At 46.6% G+C, this 18,429-nt stretch overlaps 1 pseudogene; it reads left to right on the top strand.

The window, feature by feature from the left end:
* Nucleotides 1–12,970: 12,970 nt before the first annotated feature.
* On the top strand, nucleotides 12,971–13,089 carry LOC134944775 (5S ribosomal RNA; annotated as a pseudogene).
* The last annotated feature ends 5,340 nt before the right edge of the window (nucleotides 13,090–18,429 follow it).

Here is an 18,429-nt window from a genome sequence, read left to right as displayed (position 1 = left end):
TCCAGGAACAGAGCATTTTCTCCCTCATGGAGAGGGTCAGGTAGGCAAGTATGAAGTAAGGCTGGAAGTCCCGAGCCGGACTCAGATCCCGGCTCAGATCCCAATGTTAGGGTGAGTTCGGTTCTCCGAGAACCGAACCCGCTCATCTCTAATCTAAACTAAGGGGGACATTTACTAAGCAGTGATAAGAGCACAGAAGTGAGCCAGTGGAGTTTCCCCATCAACCAATCAGCAGCTCTGTATAATTTTATAGTATGCAAATTATAGCTGTTACTTCAGTGCTGATTGGTTGCCATGGGCAACTTCTCCACTGTCTCACTTCTCCGCTCTTATCACTGCTTAGTAAATGTCCCCTTAAGTATTTTGAAGCATAGGAGAGCCTGTAATCAGTGAAGTGCAGCTGGCAGCTGCTCTGAGCTAAAATCATAGGAAAAGCTGTGGTGAGATGAGAATGGAATCCAAGCAATGAAGAGACACAGTAGTCAGAGGGATTCACTTTAGTTTGGGGAGCTGAAGGTCACATCAGTGCTGATACAGTACTTTGTAGAACAGATTAGCTGCAGATCAGGAACCAGGAAAAGCAATGTGACTTGTTGATCTGGCAGTGTGCTGTTGTCCAACAACGTCAGAAACGTGATTATGATGACACAGCGGTTAACCGCATGTTTAAACCGGCGGACAAGGTATTAGTTTTAATTCCCACCCCTGAAAGTAAACTGTATGCCCACTGGCAAGGTTATTATGAAGTCATAGAGGCTGTGGGACCCATTCATTCTAAAGTACGCCAGGAAAGTAGAAGGAAAGAGGTAGAAATTTATGATGATAATTTGTTAAAACTAGAGATGTGCACCGGACATTTTTCGGGTTTTGTGTTTTGGTTTTGGATTCGGTTCCGCGGTCGTGTTTTGGATTTGGACATGTTTTGGCAAAACCTCCCTTAAGATTTTTTGTCAAATTTGGGTGCGTTTTGGATTCGGGTGTTTTAAAAAAAAAAAAAACCTCAAAAACAGCTTAAATCATAGAATTTGGGGGTAATTTTGATCCTATAGTATTATTAACCTCAATAACCATAATTTCAACTCATTTCCAGTCTATTCTAAACAACTCACACCTCACAATAATATTTTTAGTCCTAAAATTTGCACCGTGACCCAAGTGGGCGCCACAAACACCTGGCCCATCTAGGAGTGGCACTGCAGTGGCAGACAGGATGGCACTTAAAAAAATAGTCCCCAAACAGCACATGATGCAAATAATAAATAAAAAAAGAGGTGCAAGATGGAATTGTCCTTGGACCCTCCCACCAACCCTTATGTTGTATAAACAGGACATGCACACTTTAACAAACCCATCATTTCAGCGACAGGGTCTGCCACACGACTGTGGCTGAAATGATTGGTTGGTTTGACCCCCCCCCAAAAAAAGAAGAAGCAATCAATCTCTCCTTGCACAAACTGGCTCTACAGAGGCAAGATGTCCACCTCCTCCTCATCCTCCAATTCCTCACCCCTTTCACTGTGTACATCCCCCTCCTCACAGAGTATTAATTCGTCCCCACTGGAATCCAACATCACAGGTCCCTGTGTACTTTCTGGAGGCAATTGCTGGTAAATGTCTCCACGGAGGAATTGATTATAATTCATTTTGATGAACATCATCTTCTCCACATTTTCTGGAAGTAACCTCCTACGCCGATCGCTGACAAGGTGACCGGCTGCACTAAACACTCTTTCGGAGTACACACTAGAGGGTGGGCAACTTAGGTAAAATAAAGCCAGTTTGTGCAAGGGCCTCCAAATTGCCTGTTTTTCATGCCAGTATACGTACGGACTGTCTGACATGCCTACAGTGATGCTGTCACTCATATAATCCTCCACCATTCTTTCAATGGTGACAGAATCATATGCAGTGACAGTAGACAACATGTCAGTAATTGTTGGCAGGTCCTTCAGTCCGGACCAGATGTCAGCACTTGCTCCTGACTGCCCTGCATCACCGCCAGCGGGTGATTTGGGAAATTTGATCCTTTTCCTGGCAGCTCCAGTGGTGGGAGAAAATGAAGGAGGAGCTGTTGGTGGGTCACGTTCCGCTTGACTTGACAAGTGTCTCACCAGCAGGTCTTTGAACATCTGCAGACTTGTGTCTGCTGGAAAGAGAGATACAACATAGGCTTTAAACCTAGGATCGAGCATAGTGGCCAAAATGTAGTGCTCTGATTTCAACAGATTGACCACCCGTGAATCCTGGTTCAACAGATTGACCACCCGTGAATGAAGGGATCCATCCACAAGTCCCACATGCCTGCGGAATCACTCCATTTTAGCTCCTCCTTCAATCTCTCCAGCTGCTTCTGCAAAAGCCTGATGAGGGGAATGACCTGACTTAGGCTGGCAGTGTCTGAACTGACTTCACGTGTGGCAAGTTCAAAGGGTTGGAGAACCTTGCACAACGTTGAAATCATTCTCAACTGCGCTTGAGTCAGGTGCATTCCCCCTCCTTTGCCTATATCGTAGGCAGATGTATAGGCTTGAATTGCCTTTTGCTGCTCCTCCATCCTCTGAAGCATACAGAGGGTTGAATTCCAGCTCGTTACCACCTCTTGCTTCAGCTGATGGCGGGGCATGTTCAGGAGTGTTTGCTGGTGCTCCAGTCTTTGGCACGTGGTGGCTGAATGCCGAAAGTGACCAGCAATTCTTCGGGCCACCGACAGCATATCCTGCACGCCCCTGTCGGTTTTAAAAAATTCTGCACCACCAAATTCATTGTATGTGCAAAACATGGGACGTGCTGGAATTTTCCCACATGTAATGCACGCACAATATTGGTGGCATTGTCCGATGTCACAAATCCCCAGGAGAGTCCAATTGGGGTAAGCCAATCTGCGATGATTTTCCTCAGTTTCCGTAAGAGGCTGTCAGCTGTGTGCCTCTTATGGAAAGCGGTGATACAATGCGTAGCCTGCCTAGGAACGAATTGGCGTTTGCGAGATGCTGCTACTGTTGCTGCTGTTGTTGCTGCGGGAGGCAATACTTCTACCCAGTGGGCTGTCACAGTCCTATAGTCCTGACTCCTTAGTCTACCCTGCTCCACTTGTCCACATGTCCGTGGTTAAGTGGACATTGGGTACAACTGCATTTTTTAGGACACTTGTGACTCTTTTTCTGACGTCTGTGTACATTCTCGGTATCGCCTGCCTAAAGAAGTGGAACCTAGATGGTATTTGGTACCGGGGACTTGCTAACTCAAGAAATTATTTAAGTCCCTGTGAACTAACGGCGGATACCGGACGCACGTCTAACACCAACATAGTTGTCAAGGCCTGAGTTATCCGCTTTGCAACAGGATGACTGCTGTGATATTTCATCTTCCTCGCAAAGGACTGTTGGACAGGAAATTGCTTACTGGAAGTAGTACAAGTAGGTCTTCCGACTTCCCCTCTGGGATGACCATCGACTCCCAGCAGCAACAACAGAAGCGCCAGCAGCAGTAGGCGTTCCACTCAAGGATCCATCAGAGGAATCCCAGTTAGGAGAGGTCTTGCCAGTGACATGGCCTGCAGGACTATTGGCGTTCCTGTCTAAGGAGGAAATTGACATTGAGGGAGTTGGTGGGGTGGTTTGCAGGAGCTTGGGTACAAGAGGAAGAAGGGATTTAGTTGTCAGCGGACTGCTTCCGCTGTTACCCAAAGTTTTTGAACTTGTCAAATAACTTCTGATGAATGCGTTCCAGGTGACGTATAAGGGAGGATGTTCCTAGGTTGTTAACGTCCTTACCCCTACTTATTACAGCTTGGCAAAGGCAACACATGGCTTGACACATGTTGTCCGCATTTCTGTTAAAATAATTCCACACCGAAGAGGTGATTTTGTTTTGTATTTTGACCAGGCATGTCAATGGCCATATTCATTCCACAGACAACAGGTGTCTCCCCGGGTACCTGACTTAAACAAACCACCTCACCATCAGAATCTTCCTTGTCAATTTCCTCCTCAGCGCCAGCAACACCCATATCCTCATCCTGGTTTACTTCAACAGTGACATCTTCAATTTGAATATCAGGAACTGGACCATGGGTGCTCCTTCCAGCACTTGCGTGCAAATGGTGGAAGGAGCCACCTCTTCCCATCCAGTGTTGGGAAGGTCAGGCATTGCAACCGACACAATTGGACTCCTTGGGGATTTGTGATTTAGAAGAACGCACAGTTCTTTGCTGTGCTCTTGCCAGCTTAACTCTTTTCATTTTTCTAGTGGGAGGATGAGTGCTTCCATCCTCATGTGAAGCTGAACCACTACCCATGAACATAGGCCAGGGCCTCAGCCGTTCCTTGCCACTCCGTGTCGTAAATGGCATATTGGCAAGTTTACACTTCTCCTCAGACGCTTTTAATTTAGATTTTTGGGTCATCATTTTACTGAAATTTTGCTTTTTGGATTTTACACACTCTCGACTATGACATTGGGCATCGGCCTAGGCAGACAACGTTGATGGCATTTCATTGTCTCTGCCATGACTAGTGGCAGCAGCTTCAGCACTAGGTGGAAGTGGATCTTAATCTTTCCCTATTTTACCCTCCACATTTTTGTTCTCCATTTTTTAATGTGTGGAATTATATGCCAGTAATATATCTGGAATTAGACGGCAGTAATCACTAGATAGATACCAGATACCACTGTGACTGGAATGATGATGACCTATGCACAGTGACAGGACACTACCATAGCACCCTACAGCAGCAAGATGCAGCACAAGACACTGGACTTTTAGTCACCACAATGCAGCACTGACACTGACACTGAGCACTGATGAGGATACTAGAACTGACACTGGGCAGCGAGAACAGCACTGGACTACTGTACTGTACTACTATATACTGGTCACCACAATGCAGCACTGACACTGACCAGTGATACTGAGCACTGTTCAGGATACTAGAAGTGACATGGAGCAGCAAGATACAGCAATGGGCTACTGTACTGTACTACTATATACTGGTCACTACAATGCAGCACTGACACTGAGCACATATTTTGAGCACTGTTCAGGATACTAGAACTGACTCTGGGCAGCGAGAACAGCACTGGACTACTGTACTGTACTACTATATACTGGTCACCACAATGCAGCACTGACACTGACCAGTGATACTGAGCACTGATGAGGATAGTAGAACTGACACTGGGCAGCGGGAACAGCACTGGACTACTGTACTTTACCACTATATACTGGTCACCACAATGCAGCACTGACACTGACCAGTGATACTGAGCACTGTTCAGGATACTAGAAGTGACACGGAGCAGCAAGATACAGCAATGGGCTACTGTACTGTAGTACTATATACTGGTAGTCACCACAATGCAGCACTGACACTGAGCACAGATATTGAGCTTTTCAGGCAGAGAACGTAGCCACGTCCTCTCCGCTCAATCTACAATGCACGAGTGAAAATGGCGGCGATGTGCGGTTCTTTATATGGAATCCAAATATCGCGAGAATCCGACAGCGGGATGTTGACGTTTTGCCTCATTCGGTTTAACCGAGCAAGGCGGGAAAAACCGAGGCTGCCTCGGGGGGAGGGGGGGGGGGGGGCGGTTCGGATCTCGACGAACCGAACCCGCTCATCTCTAGTGAATACCTTGGTAGGGAAGTGTCAGTCAACCTTCTCTGCTGGCCCTTAAAACCCCAGACTGCCAGGTGCCCAGTGAAGCCTCGTTAAGTCACAACCTAAAAGAGGGAAGCTATAGACCTGGTAGCACTAAACCAAGGTATCTTTTCTGCAATCCCTGGGAAAACCCAAAGAATACAGATGATGTCGTTACTCCACCAGGAGTTGTGATTAAGCAAAAACCATATTGTATTCCTAAAGCTAAACAGACTGTGATAAAAAAAAGAGATAAGAGAGATGACAAGGGGTCATAGAGGAGTCAAATAGTGAATGGAATAATCCCCTTGTGTTGGTGGTACCCAAGCCTTCGGGAGCCCTGAGGTTTTGCAATGACTCCAGGACACAAAATAACAGTGTGATGCCTATCCTATGCCACAGGTTGATGAGCTAGTAGAAAATATAGCAAAAAGCTGTTATTTGACTACTCTTGGTTTGACAAAGGATACTGGCAGATACCTTTAACTGATGCTGCAAAGCCGAAACGGCTTTTTCTTTTCCAGGGGGGTTGTTTCAATATAAAGTACTACCCTTTCATTTGCATGGGTCCCTGCAACTTTTCAGAGGGCTACAGATATAACCACACTAGTTGTGGCTCTGTCTGTGACTGGGTGGGCGGGCACGCCTAGTGACGTGAGTGTCTCCTTCCTGCCGGGCACCTGCGACGGACACACGCTCCATTCACTTAAACGAAGAGCATCTCTGTCCGGGCAGGCGCGCATACTCGGATGGAGACGCTCACAATGAAAGCATCTCTGTGCACTGCTGACGTGACTAGGCGGACGGATCGCCTAGTCACGCCGGAAGTACACGCCTGCGATGGAGCCGCCTCAGATGAGCTTGTCTCCATCTGTATGAACAAGTTGCTTTTGCCTCATTGAGAGTATGCAGCAACTTATCTTGATGACATAGTCATCTTTAGCTCTGACTGGAAAACTAACCTTCCGAAGGTACTCTATAGGCAGTTCTACAGTCTCTATATGTGCACACGGGTATTCGTCTAACCCGGAGAAGTGTGCTAATGGAATGGTAGAGGCAAAGTACTTTGAATATGTGATAAGCGGAGGGCAGGTTAAACCATAACCCAATAAAATGGAGGCAGTAGTAACATGGCCTAACCCAGAACGAAAGTCTCAACTAAGAACATTTCTCAGACTGGTGGGCTATTATCACAGGTTCATATGTGACTTTGCCACTAGAGTGGCTCCACTGACTCTGGGCGGGATGTACTAAGAGAAAAAATTCAAATGTACTAAGACCCGGCCGCCGGGTTTTTGCTGTCCAGGGTATCGCCATCCAAAGCCTATGGGCTTTTTTTGCGCCGGCTGCCGCATACTGCTTCCTCTGCCGCCCCCCACCGCAGATGCTGACCCCCCCCCCCCTCCACCCTGGCATACCTTCCTCCAGGCAGCCTAGACCCGGAAGGTAAACTCCTCCTCCCCCTAGTAACACAGTCGGAGGTCCTTCCGGCTGCAGGGAAGAGGAGGAGGCGCCGGGGACATACTGCTGCTGCTTCCCGGTGGTGCAACGTGGCGTTGGTGGATCGAGCGAGACATGATGTCCCAGATGTGCTCAATTGGATTCAGGTCTGGGAACGGGCGGGCCAGTCCATAGCATCAATGCCTTCGTCTTGCAGGAACTGCTGACACACTCCAGCCACATGAGGTCTAGCATTGTCTTGCATTAGGAGGAACCCAGGGCCAACCGCACCAGCATATGGTCTCACAAGGGGTCTGAAGATCTCATCTCGGTACCTAATGGCAGTCAGGCTACCTCTGGTGAGCACATGGAGGGCTGTGCGGCCCCCCAAAGAAATGCCACCCCACACCATTACTGACCCACTGCCAAACCGGTCATGCTGGAGGATGTTGCAGGCAGCAGAACGTTCTCCTTGGCGTCTCCAGACTCTGTCATGTCTGTCACATGTGCTCAGTGAGAACCTGCTTTTATCTGTGAAGAGCACAGGGCGCCAGTGGCGAATTTGCCAATCTTGGTGTTCTCTGGCAAATGCCAAACGTCCTGCACGGTGTTGGGCTGTAAGCACAACCCCCACCTGTGGACGTCGGGCCCTCATACCACCCTCATGGAGTCTGTTTCTGATCGTTTGAGTAGACACATGCACATTTGTGGCTTGCTGGAGGTTATTTTGCAGGGCTCTGGCAGTGCTCCTCCTGTTCCTCCTTGCACAAAAGCGGAGGTAGCGGTCCTGCTGCTGGGTTGTTGCCCTCCTACGGCCTCCTCCACGTCTCCTGATGGACTGGCCTGTCTCCTGATAGCGCCTTCATGCTCTGGACACTACGCTGACAGACACAGCAAACCTTCTTGCCACAGCTCGCATTGATGTGCCGCCATGGATGAGCTGCACTACCTGAGCTTTGTGTGGGTTGTAGACTCCGTCTCATGCTACCATTAGAGTGAAAGCACCGCCAGCTTTCAAAAGTGACCAAAACATCAGCCAGAAAGCATAGGAGCTGAGTAGTGGTCTGTGGTCACCACCTGCAGAACAACTCCTTTATTGGGAGTGTCTTGCTAATTGCCTATAATTGCCACCTGTTGTCTATTCCATTTGCACAACAGCATGTGAAATTGATTGTCAATCAGTGTTGCTTCCTAAGTGGACAGTTTGATTTCACAGAATTGTGATTGACTTGGAGTTACATTGTGTTGTTTAAGTGTTCCCTTTATTTTTTTGAGCAGTGTATATATATATATATATATATATATATGTGCAGAAAGGAGGCGGCACTCAGAGTCTTGAATGTCAAGTGGAAAACCGACCCGTGTTTATTTTCAACGTTTCGGGGGACGGACCCCCGTCTTCAGGAAACACAACACAAATATAATGTACAATGTGCCAACTTAAATAACTCACCCCATCCGTGAAACGCCAGCCTCCGGTGCAAAGGCGCCGCCCGCGGCTCCGGGTCCCGAACTTCCGGTCACGTGACTCCCCTGTTTGCGGAAGCTACGTCACCACGTAGCCCGGCGGCGTCCTGCAGCGGCTGTTGGCATGGAAACATGTCAATGAAAATAATACAGTGGAAATTCCCAACACCATTTCGTGCCGCCCTATCTCACTTTAGGGCTGAAAAAACATAAACATATGAATGTACAAACTATCACACATATACAAATGGTAATAAATAGTGCCCATATAGGACACACTGGTTATAAATATTCCAGTGTGAAACGTGATGAGAATAAAATGTAATAAATGAATTAAAATAGATTCTGTATCACTTTCTGGGTCCTGCAAATTACTACTAACAATATATCTGTAGCATTGTTGTGTAAACATTTTTAAACATATTTAAACACTCATAGCATACATTTTTATAGCTAGATCACCCCCTTTCCTAGTGTGACACCGATCCAATAACCCAGATCGTTATCAAGCTCTGCAGCCCACTGGTCAATGTATATTATATATACTATTGATCTATTATCTTTAAAGAAAACAGCTCAGCCCTAGGCCATCATTCAAGCCTCTTGGGATAATGGTGTCTAATTTATAGATCCACCGCGATTCAAGCTGTAGCAGTTTTTTTGCCCTATTTCCTCCCCGGAGGGATGCTGGGACTTGGTCTACTATCCCTGGCTAATGCTTATATGTGGGAGGTAGAGAGACAACTGTTCTTCACGGACAGATCCATCTCCACACATATAATATTGTACTATAGATACATTGATGATTTACTGGTATTCTGGGATGGGGACCCGGAAGCCCTGAGAAGCCTGGTAGACATGCAAAATGCCTCAGATAGTCCAGTCAAGCTTACATTAGTCATGGATGCACAACAAATTTGCTTTTTGGATGTGCAAATCATGATTAAACAAGGCAAGATTCAGACATCCATTTATACCAAACCCACGGACCGCAACACTCTGTTGCGGTTTGACAGTTTTCACCCTCCAGCTACAGTCAGAGGTTTGCCTTTCTCCCAGTTCCTCAGGGTTCACAGGATTACCAGTGAACCCGAGGAGCTGGAAGTACAACTCAACATCATGACTGAAAAATTTTTACAAAGAGGATATCCTCCGAAACTGTTACAGACAGCAAAAAAGAGAGCAACTGCCAAAAACAGATTGGAGTTACTTCGTGGCCAAACAGCTAAATCTGCGGACAACAGGGTTCCGTGGATAAATGAATATAACACAGCCAGCCGGAGAACAGGAAAACAAATGAAACAGCTGTGGCCAATGGTGGCATCGGACCCCAGTTTGCCTGCGTTACAGCATAAAACAATTATGCCTTGCTATACTCGCAGTGCAAATCTAAAAGATCTTCTGGTGAAAAGTGACGTCACAGGATTTACTAATCCAGTGGCAGCCACCAATTTTTTGAGCCGTAAGCCAGGCTGCTATAAGCGCTTGGGATGCACCACCTGCAGCTATATGCTAACAGGGAATTATATATCACATCCCCATACGGGTAAAAAGATCCCTATCAAAAGGCCACTGACGTGCAGCTCCAATTTTGTCATTTACGTGCTCACCTGCCCATGTAGTACTTACTACGTGGGAAAAACACAGTGCCAATTTAAGGAACGAATGGCCCAGCATAGATCGGCCATCCGGGCAGCACTGCAATCAGGATCAAGTGAGCAGCCAGTGGCACGCCACTTCGCCCAAGCCCAACACTCACTAGCTTCACTGCGATACAAGATAGTAGACCAAGTCCCAGCATCCCTCCGGGGAGGAAATAGGGCAAAAAAACTGCTACAGCTTGAATCGCGGTTGATCTATAAATTAGACACCATTATCCCAAGAGGCTTGAATGATGGCCTAGGGCTGAGCTGTTTTCTTTAAAGATAATAGATCAATAGTATATATAATATACATTGACCAGTGGGCTGCAGAGCTTGATAACGATCTGGGTTATTGGATCGGTGTCACACTAGGAAAGGGGGTGATCTAGCTATAAAAATGTATGCTATGAGTGTTTAAATATGTTTAAAAATGTTTACACAACAATGCTACAGATATATTGTTAGTAGTAATTTGCAGGACCCAGAAAGTGATACAGAATCTATTTTAATTCATTTATTACATTTTATTCTCATCACGTTTCACACTGGAATATTTATAACCAGTGTGTCCTATATGGGCACTATTTATTACCATTTGTATATGTGTGATAGTTTGTACATTCATATGTTTATGTTTTTTCAGCCCTAAAGTGAGATAGGGCGGCACGAAATGGTGTTGGGAATTTCCACTGTATTATTTTCATTGACATGTTTCCATGCCAACAGCCGCTGCAGGACGCCGCCGGGCTACGTGGTGACGTAGCTTCCGCAAACAGGGGAGTCACGTGACCGGAAGTTCGGGACCCGGAGCCGCGGGCGGCGCCTTTGCACCGGAGGCTGGCGTTTCACGGATGGGGTGAGTTATTTAAGTTGGCACATTGTACATTATATTTGTGTTGTGTTTCCTGAAGACGGGGGTCCGTCCCCCGAAACGTTGAAAATAAACACGGGTCGGTTTTCCACTTGACATTCAAGACTCTGAGTGCCGCCTCCTTTCTGCACATGTATTTGGAGAAGCACTCCATGAGGAGGGCACCGGAGCAAATTCCCAGGAGGAGAGAGAGTGCCGGACTGCAACGAGGAGCATATATATATATATATATATAAAAGATGAGCAGGTTCGGTACCCTGAGAACCGAAACTTACCGAATTCCACTACCCGAGCCCGGATCCGAGTCCGGCTCAGGTTTTCCCGCCTGACTCGGAAACCAGAACGAGGCAAAACGTCATCATCCCGCTGTCGGATTCTCCCAGGGTTTGGATCCCATATAAGGAGCCGCGCGTTGCCGCGATTTTCACTCCGGCATTGGAGAGTGTAGCGAGAGGATGTGTCTTCGTCCTTAGTGTCTGTGCAGGAGGGAAAGTGGGGTGGTGATTTCAGTGCTGTCTTGTACTGCCCAGTCCAGTGGTGGTGTCTTATGCTGCATCAGTCCAGTCACAGTGGTGGTGTCCTCTGCTGCCATATGTCCAGTGTAGCTGTATAAGTCCAGTGCAGTGGTGCTCTGTTGTCCTGCATCAGTACAGTGTTAGTGTCTTGTGCTGCCTCAGTCCAGTCACAGTGGTGGTGTCCTCTGCTGCCATATGTCCTTAGCTTTTTAAGTCAGAACGACCGAAATCTAACCTTCACCTCTTCTATCAACACCAGCAGCATTGAGTTCCTTGACCTGATACTAATGGGAAAAGAAGGAAGAGTCACTACCACGAATTATATAAAGAAAGTCGACCAGAATAGTTACTTGCATTACCGGAGCAATCATCTGAAGAAATGGAAAAAGAATATTCCATATTCACAATTCCATAGAATCAGGAGAAATTGCAGTGAATTAAAAGACTGTGAAGAACAAATGGGAATTTTTAAGTCCAGATTTGAGGAGAAAGAATATCCGGCAACTGTTATCCAAGAAGCAATCACGAGGACCAAGGCATTGGAAAGAGATAATCTGCTTGAATATAGAGTGAAAGACCAGAAGGGAGAAAGAGTCTCCTTCATTACCACCTACAATAGACATGAGAACGTGATCAAGAAATCTCTCAATGACCATTGGAAAATCCTACTAATGGACCCAATTCTTAAAGAGATACTACCTCCACACCCGGATATTCTCTATAAGAAATCTAGGAATCTAAAGGACATTCTGGCACCAAGCATGCTTAAACCATCAATGGCAGATAACGGCTCAATGCCCAAGTGCGTCGGATCTTACAAATGTGGCAGGTGCAACATCTGCAGATATCTTCATCCCAATAGAAGAACATTCAGTGTTGTCGGCAATAACAAAGAGTATAAGATCAAGGACTTTATTAATTGTAACAGCTCGTCAGTCATCTACCTTCTGGAGTGTACTTGCAGCAAGAAATACGTTGGCAAAACCAAAAGAACTTTGAAATTAAGGATCCAGGAGCATATACGGAACATCAAAAATAAAGTGGACAGTCATACCATACCGAGACATTTTATGGCAGAACACAGCTCAAACCCGGATGAACTCACCTTCAAAGCAATAGAGGTGGTGAAATTAGGAGAAAGGGGTGGAGATTTAGCCACCAAGCTTTCCCAAAGAGAAATGTTTTGGATTTTCCACCTGAGAACCATGCATCCGTTGGGACTTAACGAGAATTATGAGATTGCACCATTTCTGTGAAGGTCCCCTATATATTTCTTCTTTTATTATTTTTAATCACAACACTGTAAATAGATTATATTACTGTTAATTAGCACATCACTAATAAAAGATATATTTTAATTAAACATATGGCAATTTGGGTTTCCTGCTGGATGAATACAGTCATTCCACACTGGGAAAGCCCAACCTCGTCCGATCTTGGAAGCAAAACAGTGTTGGGCCGGACCAGTACCAGGGGAGGTGACTACCTGGGAAGATCCGGTACTGTATAAGAAGAGCGAAAGGGAAGCAAGGTATTTACCATATGTAAATTAAGACACCAACACAAATATTGCTCACAGCATATTTTTAATATATTTTTATTTCACTGTAATATTAGAATACTAGCATATCACACACGTCGTAATTTGAGTATCGTATATAGAATTGATAGAATCACTGTAATTTTATATGGCACTGGCACTCAATGAACTTATTGTATACTGATATATAATAACGCGATCACTGTAACAACTCACGCAAAATTTTTTTATAAATTTTTAATAATTTTATCAAATATTTTTATCACACATACCACCTTAGCACAAGCACTTTTTCATATCAATGAATTACCATGTCTATTATCTGCAATCGACTAAAATAATGTGAATTTCCTACTGTACATGATATATTATGAGTTTATAAACAAACAAATATACACATTAATATAAGGTTGCTCTCTGCATATTCTCTGATAACTAAATGATGATAACTAAATGATGACTGAAACTATTTTTATTTACATCCTATATATGGCCAATCAGAGTGAACTATGCGTTCCACAACGCTACAGAAGCCAGGACGAGGCCTGGACTTTGAACTAATTAGACTAAGAAATCATCTATATGCAACACGTCGACTTCCGGTATAAGTGACATCGTCATGCGGGTCAGTATGCGGTCCACGGGAGGATCCCCTTGGCAACAACACAACTGGCATCAGACGTGAATGGACTTCCGGTTCCGGGAAAAAGAGGAGAATACAACTGTAGTTAAAGACTTTCTACGACACATGCGCATTCCATATGAGTCAGATACCGGAAGTGGGGCGGAAACGTCTCACTCTGACATTAGAGGTACACGTGTACCTTGCACATGCGCATGTTATGCACACCAGTGCCTGCAGGAATGTACTGGTGTCTGAACTGTTATGCACACCAGTGCCTGCAGGAATGTACTGGTGTCTGAACTGTTATGCACACCAGTGCCTGCAGGAATGTACTGGTGTCTGAACGGATAGGGATGCAAAACAAATGAACTCACAGACAGACTGGGGAATATGACATTACATACACAGAAGGTGATAGGGTAACAAAATAAACACAAAGTGAACAGAGAAGCCCAGAGGCTAAGAAACTGGGTGTCTCCCTAGTATTAGGAATGCTCAGATGGAAAAAGCAAGATGTTGTGTTTTAATACGTAGAGAACCCGAAATGCTGTTGCTAAGGGCAACAGCAAAACCCTAAAGGGTTACCAACGGGTGTGGCAGTAAACTCCTTGGTCAGAGATGGAATGATAGACACAAGGAGAGTCTCCACAATCCTAATCCTCACTTGCAGTGCACAGGTTCAGCTTACTGCCACTAAACTGACACCTGAACACATTGCACAGTGAGAAAGGATTTAGGCAGGCAAGTCTGGGAATACAGCCGCAAACTTGCTAAGTTCACAGAGTAGCAAAAGAACCTCAGCAAGTTAAACGACTGACTCCAGTTTTACTGCTAGGTCTGGATTGGCAGAGTGTAGTACCAAACCCCAAGGCCTATTTGCAGTAAGCAACAACAAATACAAAGCTACACAGTACTGGCTAACTTTCAGGAACTGACTAACCAACAAAGATTCAGCAGCATCTGCTTAACCTGAGAAGAGGCCTTATATAGCAGGTGCTGTCCACGCCCCACTCAGACCTCACAGACTGTGAGCACAAAAACCAGCACCGGATCCCCTGCCGTGCACAAAGCCTGTAACCACTGCACAGCAAAAGACCCGAACCGGAGTATCAGCTGCGCTCAGGCCACTCCGCTAGCACTTGTCTCCCGGTTGCCATGACGACGTGGCAGCACAGGGCAGGAGACCCTAACAGTACCCCCCCTCTGACGAGTGGTCAAAGAACCCCTACCACCGGGTTTATCGGGGAACTGCGAGAAGAAAGAGCGTATCAGTCTGGGGGCATGAAGATCACAACTGCGCACCCACGACCGCTCCTCCGGGCCATACCCCTTCCAGTGCACCAAAAATGACAGCCGACCCCGAACCATCTTGGAGTCAAGAATCCTTTCAACAACAAACTCCCTCTGGCCACGTATCAGAAGAGGGGAAGGTCTTCCACTGGAAGAAGGATTACTAATCGCCCGTTTTAAAAGGGAACAATGAAATGTTTTATTGATACCCAAAGAACGGGGCAGATCTAACTGAAATGCCACCGGATTGATAACCCTGGTGATCTTATAAGGGCCGCTGAACCGGGGGCCTAACTTATGAGATGGCTGTCTCAACTTCAAATTCTTGGTAGACAACCAGACAAAGTCTCCTAATTTGAAGCTGCAGGGTCTTTTCCGCTTATCAAAAACCCTTTTGGTCACTAATGACACAGACACAAGGGCTTTCTTCACTTTCCTCCAAATACCTCTAAGGACCGAAACCACAGAGGAACCACCAGGCGTGGAGTCCAGGGGGTCAAAAGAATTGGCCTTAGGATGATGCCCATACACACAAAGGAAGGGAGAGATCCCTGTAGCAGAGTGAGCTGCGTTGTTATAGGCAAACTCCGCCATGGACAGATGAGCAACCCAGTCAGTCTGACACTTGGAGACATAACACCTGAGGAACTGCTCCAAGGACTGGTTCACCCTTTCAGTCTGCCCATTAGACTGCGGATGGTAGCCTGACGACAAGCTGACAGAAATCTGGAGATCGGAACAAAATGCCCTCCAGAATTTGGCCACAAACTGGGATCCGCGGTCAGAGACCACATCAAGTGGCAACCCGTGGAGACGCACAACATGCAGCATAAATAATTCAGACAGGCGTCTGGCCGATGGCAGCCCAACCAGTGGAACGAAGTGCGCCATCTTCGAAAAACCTGTCAACGACAACCCAGATGGCTGTCATCCCCGAGGATTTGGGCAAGTCCACCACAAAATCCATTGAAATGTGGGTCCATGGCTTAGATGGAATAGAGAGTTGATGTAATGGGCCAACAGGAACCCCTCTTGGAGTCTTATTTCGGGCACAGATGTCACATGCCCGAACCCACTGATCCACATCCTTAGCCACCGAGGGCCACCACACCGCCCTAGATAGCAACTCCCGAGTTCTGGCAATACCTGGGTGACCTGCCGACTTCTTGGCATGGAATTCCAGGAACACTCGCTGGCACAAACAAAAGACCTACCGGAAGGTCTGGAGGAGTCTGCTCCTGTGCTATAAGGACTAATGACAAGAGGTCCTGGGTAATGCCCACTTTAATACATGATGGGGACACAATGGGCAACGGCTCCTCGGTGGTCTCCTGGATTGGAGCAAAACTCCGCGAGAGCGCATCAGCCTTGATGTTTTTTGACCCAGGGCGATATGTTATCAAAAAATTAAAGCGAGCAAAAAACAAAGCCCATCGTGCCTGCCTGGCATTGAGACGCTTCGCTGACTCTAAATATGCCAGATTCTTATGGTCGGTGAGAATTGAGACCACAAACTTAGCCCCCTCAAGCCAGTGTCTCCATTCCTCGAGTGCATCCTTAATAGCCAACAATTCCCGGTTACCCACATCATAATTCATCTCGGCAGGCGAAAATTTACGGGAAAAGTAAGCACAGGGATGAAGGCGATTATCAGACACTCCCATCTGAGAGAGCACTGCCCCAATACCCATCTCAGAGGCATCCACCTCCACCACAAAAGGACGCTCTGGATCTGGGTGTCGCAGCACCTTGGCCGAGACAATGCCCTTTTGAGGCGGGCAAAAGCCGCTTTAGCCTCACAAGACCAGTGAGCAACATCCACCCCTTTCTTAGTGAGTGCCACCAAGGGCGCCACTATAGACGAAAATCCAGCGATAAATCGTCTATAAAAATTTGCAAAGCCCAGGAAACGCTGAAGCGCCTTCAAACTAGTGGGCTGCACCCAATCCAGGACTGCCTGTACCTTGGAACCCTCCATTTGGAAACCTTCTGGGGAGATAATATATCCTAGAAATGCGATTTGCTGAACTTCAAATTCGCACTTCTCCAGCTTCGCCCCAAGCCGGTGGTCTCTGAGTTTCTGGAGGACTAAGCGTACATGCTTCCGATGTTCCTCCAGGGAATGGGAGAAGATTAGGATGTCATCTAAGTAAACAACTAAGAATCTATCCAAATATTCCCTGAGTACATCGTTCATGAAATCCTGGAAGACTGCCGGGGCATTACAGAGTCCAAAAGGCATCACCAAATATTCATAATGCCCTGAGTGGGTATTAAAGGCAGTCTTCCATTCATCCCCCTCTCTTATTCGGATTAGATTGTACGCACCGCGTAGGTCAATCTTAGAAAAAATGGTGGCAGTACGAAGCTGGTCAAACAAGACCGAAATGAGAGGCAGTGGGTATGAGTTTTTAATCGTGATACGGTTCAATTCCCTGAAGTCGATGCAGGGTCGCAACGAACCGTCCTTTTTACCCACGAAGAAGAACCTCGACCCAACTGGAGACTGTGAAGGTCTGATAAATCCCTTAGCCAAGTTCTCCTGAATGTACTCTGCCATAGCCTGAGTCTCAGGACGTGACAGGGAGTACAACCTGCTCTTGGGAAGCTTAGCATTCGGCAACAAATCAATGGCACAGTCATAGGGGCGATGGGGAGGTAGTACCTCTGCAACTTTTTTGGAGAACACGTCCGCAAAATCTGCATAACACCCTGGCAATCCTGGCAAACTTAGCTGCGAGAGCCTGACTGGAAGGCTCAAGCAACTCCTGAAACAATCAGTACCCCAACTAAGAATCTCCCCAGAGACCCAGTCAAATTGAGGATTGTGGGCCCTTAACCAGGGTAACCCCAACACCAATGGGGCAAAAGTACAGACAGTCACATAAAAGGACAATTTTTCAGAGTGTGTGGCTCCAATAAACAAAGAAATCTGGCTAGTGCAAGAGGTAATTTTACCTTGGGATAAAGGTTCCCCGTTTAACCCACAAATCTCAATTTCCAATGCCAAGGGTACTAAGGGAACAGTGTGTTTCAGGGCGAATTGGCGGTCCATAAAAACCCCGTCGGCCCCACTGTCCACAAAGGCCTCAGTCTTGACAGTTTGACCGAGGATCTTCAAGGTCACCGGAATGATAAAAGTCTTCTTGGGAAATTCTGACTTCTGGCCTGACAGGATATTTCCCATCACCCTCAGGCCCTGAAGTTTTCCGGCTTTTCTGGGCATGATACTACCACATGACCTTTATTCCCACAGTACAAACACAACCCCTGCTGTCTCCTCCACGTCTTCTCACGCGAGGAGAGGCGGGTAGCCCCAATCTGCATAGGCTCCTCGGAAAATTCCTCAGAGTCTGAGGTTCCCTTGGGAAAGAAGGAAACCTCGGTCTCCCTTTC

This window comes from Pseudophryne corroboree, chromosome 1, assembly GCF_028390025.1.
Source record: "Pseudophryne corroboree isolate aPseCor3 chromosome 1, aPseCor3.hap2, whole genome shotgun sequence".
In the NCBI taxonomy this organism is placed as follows: domain Eukaryota; kingdom Metazoa; phylum Chordata; class Amphibia; order Anura; family Myobatrachidae; genus Pseudophryne; species Pseudophryne corroboree.
Note: the sequence above shows the minus strand (reverse complement) of the source record. Positions and strands in the feature narration are given on the sequence as shown.